The sequence below is a fragment of the Crocodylus porosus genome, unplaced genomic scaffold (assembly GCF_001723895.1).
Source record: "Crocodylus porosus isolate Cpor-Errol unplaced genomic scaffold, CroPor_comp1, whole genome shotgun sequence".
NCBI lineage: Eukaryota > Metazoa > Chordata > Crocodylia > Crocodylidae > Crocodylus > Crocodylus porosus.
Window position 1 is genome coordinate 30,675,171 of NW_017728947.1, and position 6,797 is coordinate 30,681,967.

The following is a 6,797-nucleotide window of genomic DNA, read 5'->3' on the forward strand; positions in this document are numbered from 1 at the left end:
CTTCAGAACTTCATTTTATGGATGCTTCTTTGCTTCCCATTCATTGATGTAAGTATCATAAAACATATGCACATAGCACGTCCTGATTCTTACATGTAGGTCCAATCTGCTTCTTGGAGGTTGCATGTCAAGCCTGCTCAGAGAAAGCAAATTCTACAGATTCTGCAGTAAAAAATGCACTCCATCCTACTGCCAAGCATAATACAATGCTGCAGTAGAAATACAGTTACAACTTCAAGACTGTAGGTGTTTGTAAATCCTTTAAAACCTTCCATTTGCTTCAGAAAATGATCTCTTCTTTTCTTATTGTCCTTTGTACACTTTGGTGTCCTTACCCATCTTTTTCCAGTTTTCCCAGAGTCATGTAACTGTGTGAATTAGAAAAGGGCAGGGAAGGGAAAAGTGAAGTGGCTAATTCAGCTCCGAACAGCGTAGAGCTTTTATTTTCTGTGAAAATACAGTCGTTGCTTGGGTCTTCTGTGACCCAGTGAAACATTAAAAGAACTTGGTAAGTACATATAATCAAAAGGTTGAGAACCACTGGGTGACTTTGCATGTCAGATTTTGTCCTCTAAAGAGAAATATCTTGATCTGGCTTTAACAAGGCTGCATTGTTTGCAGTCTGACGTAGAACACTTTGTGCAGGAGACTTGACATAAGTAAACTGTAGTGGGGTGCCTTTACCTTTTCACTCTGATAACTAGAGCGGTCGTGTGATGCTGGAAGATAAGTGCTGATCCCACAGTCTTTTTCCTGCATGTAAATTTGGAGGACTTCTACATTAGCCATGCTGATTCCTCCAAGTCTCTGCAACTTCCATGTACAATATCATCATCTTTGAATGCATGACCCATAAAGTAAGTTAACTACCCTATTTTTCTAATCATATATAAGATGTCTGCATGTATTTTCTAAAAATGACTACAGTAGCCACCAGATGTTGTATGTGCTCTCACCCTGGGTGTCTGCCTTATTGCATATATAACTTGACTGAGTGTTTTAAATAGTTTTGGGAGTGTGGTGACACTCTCTTTAGGAGTGGTCAGAGGCGGATAGCAATATGTAAAATTGCTACTTTTCCCAAGATGCATAATTAATAGTTTGGAAGTATATTGCATACCTGATTACCAAAAATATTAACTGGAATAATAATAAGTGATAAATTCATCTTGAAAATAATATGGAATTAAAAGATTTTCATTCAATACCTGTGAAAGTCAAATGGGAGTTACAATTAGTAAGTTGGAAACGCATAAATCAAAAAGAAATTATGACTTGTTTATTTATTTATTTATTTTTTACCAGGGACTTTATTCTCTGCAGAGATGATAAGGTAACAAAGAATTTTAACAAAGTCATCCATGGCAAGAAGGAATGATGCGCTACTGCACAGTATTATTAGGCTACTGCTAAGTTAGTGCCTTGCGTAGATGTGCCCACTGTCCTTTACAGAGGAAAAAGGAAAACTTATCGGTGTTAAACAGTGTTTTATACAGTTTACCCACATTACATTTTCATTTCATTTGGAATATAGATGCGTCTGGCACATGCTGCACCCTTCATCTCTGGTTGTGTGAACTTATCCTAGGAACCTAACTGAATATTAGGAAAGACCATTTTTCTTTCCTGTTTTACCAATTAAAGTACAGTATTCCTGTTTGTGAATAAATGCTCCATGAGTAAAAGGTGCCAATTTAACAGTTGTAATCTCTTTCTTCACAGAACAGCTATTGACCAAGCAGCAATATCACACGCTTACCCAGTGCTATTTCTCAGCCTGTTCCAAAGGGAGCCAGCTCCAGTCACAGGGTTGTGTGTTCTGTCTTTGACACACAAATTAAGAAAGCCAACAAGGACATAGATTAGAAGCAGTTGTGTTTTTATGTGTGGATCTTGGGCACCTGTTCACTAGGAGCTGGAATGAAACAACCAATTCATTTTTTCATAGGCTCTCACACACTCGTCATACTTTTGGTCATTGGCAACCTGAGCTGAATCTGATGACCTAGAGATGACTACCTAATCAGTAGCTATTTGGTTTTGGAACTCTGTCAAATCCTGCCTTCCATTCTCAAGGCTTCTGCCCGGGTATGCAATACAGCAGTGAGGGCCAACCTTTTTGGCAGTCATGCAAATTGCTTTTCACCCTCACCAAGTGCCATTCTGATCCCCTTTGCTTGCCCGGTCTGCTTCCTGCTTCCTTCCCTGTGCTCCCTGTCTCACCTGCTGTTCTGTTCTCTACTTCTTGCCCTATCTTAGGGACCTACTGAAATTGTGATTTTGCAGATTTTATGAAATCTGGCATTGCCCATGAAATCCATGGGGGGGAACTTACTGAAAAGAAAATGCTGGCTCCCCAGAGAGAGCCAGGAGTCCTTAGGGTTCTGTGGCAGCCTGCCAGGGGGACAGTGGGAAGGGAGGTGTGCCTGCTAGAAGGGCTGCTGGCAAGATAGTTTTCATCCCTACCCCTCATTGCAGCCCTCACAGTGGTGAGGAGCAGGGCCCTTGCAGGTAGCCCTTGCAGCCAATCAGCGGTGTGGGGAGCCCACCATCAGCGGTGAGAGGCAGGGCCATATGACAGGCTGCCCTTACAGCCTATTGGTGGCGTGGGGGGCCTGTTTTCTGCCTGCAAAATTGCCCTGAATTCAGTAGGTCCCTGCCTATCTGCCACTGTTGCTTGTCCTCTTTTTGATTATACATGGAGTCTGCCTGTGGCAGTTGTGCTACAGGTTGGGCACCCCTGGGCTATAGCATTGGCCTGTAGTTAATAGAAAATGATTGATACAAAGAATAGGTCTGTATACATTGCTGAGAATGACATCCAAAGAAAACAAAGTATAGATCTGCACATTTCTAAAGCAGGAAGATGGATGCTACTGGCTCCATTTTGAGTCCCATGCAAGTGTCACTTGTCTAAGGTCACATAGTGAGTCAGTGGCACAGCTGAAAATACAATCCAGGTTTCCTGACACCGGTGGCTATTATAGCAAGCTTACTAAACACTTTGCCAAACTATTTCCTTGTTAGATAAAACCATCAAGCTACAATGAAAATTGTATTTATCCCTCTCTGAATGGAAGTGTTAGGTGGTACTAGTCAATGTATTTCTGTTCTTTCAAATCCCTTGCATTTTTTGTAGCAAAATCCCTTTTGTGCCACTTGAACTACCTCAAGGTCCTAGTCCCCTTTTTAAATTCAGCGTCCTTTGAAGTTTATAGGTATAAAAAGACACACCTTATTCTGTTCACCTCTTCAACAACAAGAACAACAAAAAGCCTCCTTAATCCTGATTGTTCTTATTCATCCTTTGGTGAGCCTCTCTGTACAAGAATTTCAATTGCCTCCCATTCCTATATACATGTACATAAGAGTAATGCATCACGCTTTCTTTGCTTTCAAGCAATATGATCAGCTCTGATAGCTTCTGACTGCTTTTAAACCACACCAAAGGTAGCTAAAAGTATATTTTTTCTTAGTACCAACTAGCAAGAATAAGCTCTTGGAGCCTTTTAGAGCACTGAAACATTAAAAATGTTCACAGAACCTGGAGTTTTGGTACTGATGTACAGTAAATACAATGAAGTGAATGTCCCTGAAGTCTGCCCCTTTAAAATGTGTGTACACGGTTCTGCCATGCATATGTTTATCTGCTGCTCTCTTTGCCTTTGTAGAAATAAAACACACTGGTTCTCATGAGGTCATCTCAGAGCAACTCTGAACCACAGGCATTGGTCTGGAAGAATATTTGGGGGACAACTATTTCTGGAGGTAATGTAGCTTAATGCTTAGTTCTCTGACACTACATTGAAATGTAACTGTTTCCCAGTCACTTTACTTGTCTTCCTTTCTTTCCTTTAACTCTCTTTTCTTTACTGGCCCTGATTTAGGAAAGTATTTAGTCCTATTCAGGATCACACTTAAGCATATGCGTAAGTGCCCTTCCTGAACAGGGATACTTTCCTGAATTGGACCTTAGACTACCAGCTCTTGCGGAGAGTTGCCCTCTGTAAATGTTCCCACACTGCTCCAATGAGGGCGACCTGGTCTCAGCTGGAACTTCTAGGTACCACTGAACCCATTTTCAAGTTGAAGGGAAAAGACCTGAAATTTTCCATTTCCCGCAACTTGGAGGATCTGAGTCAGACTTATAATCTCCCTTTTATATGAAAAGCAGCAAAAGGGCAGCTAGCTGAGTATGGTTTTAAAAAAAAGTTCTTAACAGTTCCAGTAATTACTCATTTTATGAATCCATCTATATTTAAAGTGAGCAAAACCAAGTTCTTTCCTATAATGTCTGCTGCAAATAATGCTGCTTTACATTTGGAGAGCTGAATAAGGAAACAGAACACAATCTTCCAGGAGTTTCTTTCCTTTTTAGTTTTTGTAACTCGGGGACTTACTATAACAAGAGCCCTTCTTTCTGTGAAACCTGCTTAACATACTGGACTAAACAAACTATCTCCTAAAGAAAGTATGAGCATTTTTTTATGCCTTGCTCTGGGATTGGCTCTTGAGGCTGCTTTTGCATTTGTCGATGTACTAATTGAGCGATGCTTTTTGGACAGCTTCTGTGTTCTGATTTGTTTTGTTGTGCTTTTTTTCCCTCCCTCCCTTCTTCCCCTTTTAATTTGTCTAGGCAAAAAAAAAAAAGAAAGCCCCTCCAGTGTTGTTTCCTGCAAAGACTATTCTTAAGAGCCCGTTGGACAGCGCGGGGCTCTTGAAGTGATAGCTAATTGGCGAAAGAAAGGCCCTGATTGTCTTGAGGGAGCTGGAAAGTGCTGCGTGTGCTGCTGAAAGGGACTAGGGAGAAGGTGCCCGGTTTCGCTGAGCAGCTGCTGCTGGAGATGTTTGGAGATTACATCAGCATTGGAAAAAAGGGGCAAAAAAAAAAAAAAAAAGGGCCCAACTTCACAGAGACGGAGTTTATGGAGTTTTTTTCCCTTCCAAAGGTCTTCTGACAATACTGTCATTGTCAATATAAGAGTTGTTAATTCTTTATGAATAGCACATGGGGCCTCTTGACTAAATAGTACGTTACATGTCCCAAATCTGTCAGCTGGACTCTTCTCTCACATGCTAGTGAGATCACTTTGATTGGAATGTTACAGGAATTGCTGGACTGGCCACACAGTGCTGAATACTGCATTATATAATTAGATCTCCCAGGGTATTTTTTCACATTACCTCATTATTCTTGCTTAAATATGGAATCGGGCCTTTTGATGATTTTACTGGTCATAATTATATTAATACGATTCATTTTATGGTCTTGTCTCAGCGTTTATATAGATTATAAACTGTCCCGAAGATTTCCTGACAAGACAAAAGAGGAGTAAGAGCTTTCAAAGGGCTTGCGTACATTTTAACTGACAAGAGGTGAGGCCTGGACAATATCATGGAACAGGAGCACGGTTTACCTTTAGGACCGGAGATGACCAGAATGACCTTGCTTAGGCAAGAGCCCTGTGAGCATTCTGCAGGAGGTTTCACATTTACAGAAGGAAAAACTACAACTGATCGAGTCAAATGACTTATCAAAGTAGGGCAAAGTAGTTGCGTCTGGAACATGCTTGTCAATTAAATGATCTGGACAGGCTGGAAGAACTCCTATTGTTGGGAAAGCCCAGGACAGCCAAAGCCCTGGTCTTGATAAGTGAAATGTGACAGCTTACTGCTTGCTGGACAGACTACTGAACGGCATTTAAAAATGCCAGCTGCAGTGGCCGCCTGTGTGCAACAACTGACCAGTGTCCAGTTAACTATGAAGATGAGTTTCTAGGCTCAGCTGCTACTTGTATGCTACCAAACAACAGAAGGAATTGTTTTACCTGCCTGGCTCCTTCCTGGATAAATTCCCCTTGTAGCTTCTTCCATTGACTTATGCCTGAACCTGGCTGAATGAATATACTAATTAACTCTATTATTCAATGATTGTTTCTATGAATATTAGGAATAGCTAGCTGACTGCTACCAGCACAGTAGTCACCGGAATAAGTTGTTCCATGAAAACCGGCACTATGCCTCAATCGGCTGGTATAGCAGGGAGAAAGGGATCACATGGCTATAATGCAACTTGGCATACAAGCAGGATAGCCCATCATGGTGATAATGGGGATCAAGAGGTATTAAGTTACTTATACAAGGCCACAAAGGTAAATCAGTAGAGCAGCCAGGTTTGAATCCAGGATTTTTCTAGTTCTCAGCTTTATGTTTGACCCATATATGAACTGGGAGAGGAGAAACCAGTTTTTATTTTCTACCTCCAAGTGGATGTTGCATTGCATAAACGATTTAGAATTTCAATGGCAAAAGTAGTGCTTATACATGTGACACAATTTAACTTAAATCAGTGGGGCTGAACCCATGGCTGGCAGGCAATTTTCAGCCCACCAAGCCATGTCATTTGGCTTGAAGGGCTGCCCAGGGGTTTGAAAATTTGGTGGTGGGGGAATGGTGGCAGTGTTAGCTGGGGAGCAGCAGTTATCAAATTTCTGGACCCAGGGTGAGCCTTGTGTGTGGATAGTGTGTGGGGCCCAGTGTGCTAAGTCAGGGGTATGGGGCTGGGGTGGTGCAGGGCCCAGTCCTGGCATGCAAGGCTGGCATGGCATAGGGCCTGATCCAGGCAGCAGGAGGCAGGATCCAGGTGTGCAGGGACTAACATGGTCAGTGTGAGGTGGGATCTGGGTGCACAGGGGCCAACGCCATGCAGCAACCTGCATGGGATCTGGCTCTATCCCATTCATCTGGCTCAAAGGGCTGAAAGGTTGAGCACTGTTGATTTAAATCAATTACTTAAA

At 42.0% G+C, this 6,797-nt stretch overlaps 1 long non-coding RNA gene across 1 annotated transcript; it reads left to right on the plus strand.

Moving 5' to 3' along the window:
• The first annotated feature begins 332 nt into the window (after nt 1–332).
• Nucleotides 333–3,769, plus strand: LOC109320937. Its single transcript, XR_002103890.1, has 2 exons — nt 333–857; nt 3,672–3,769. It is a non-coding gene; the product is annotated as an uncharacterized LOC109320937 (long non-coding RNA).
• The last annotated feature ends 3,028 nt before the right edge of the window (nt 3,770–6,797 follow it).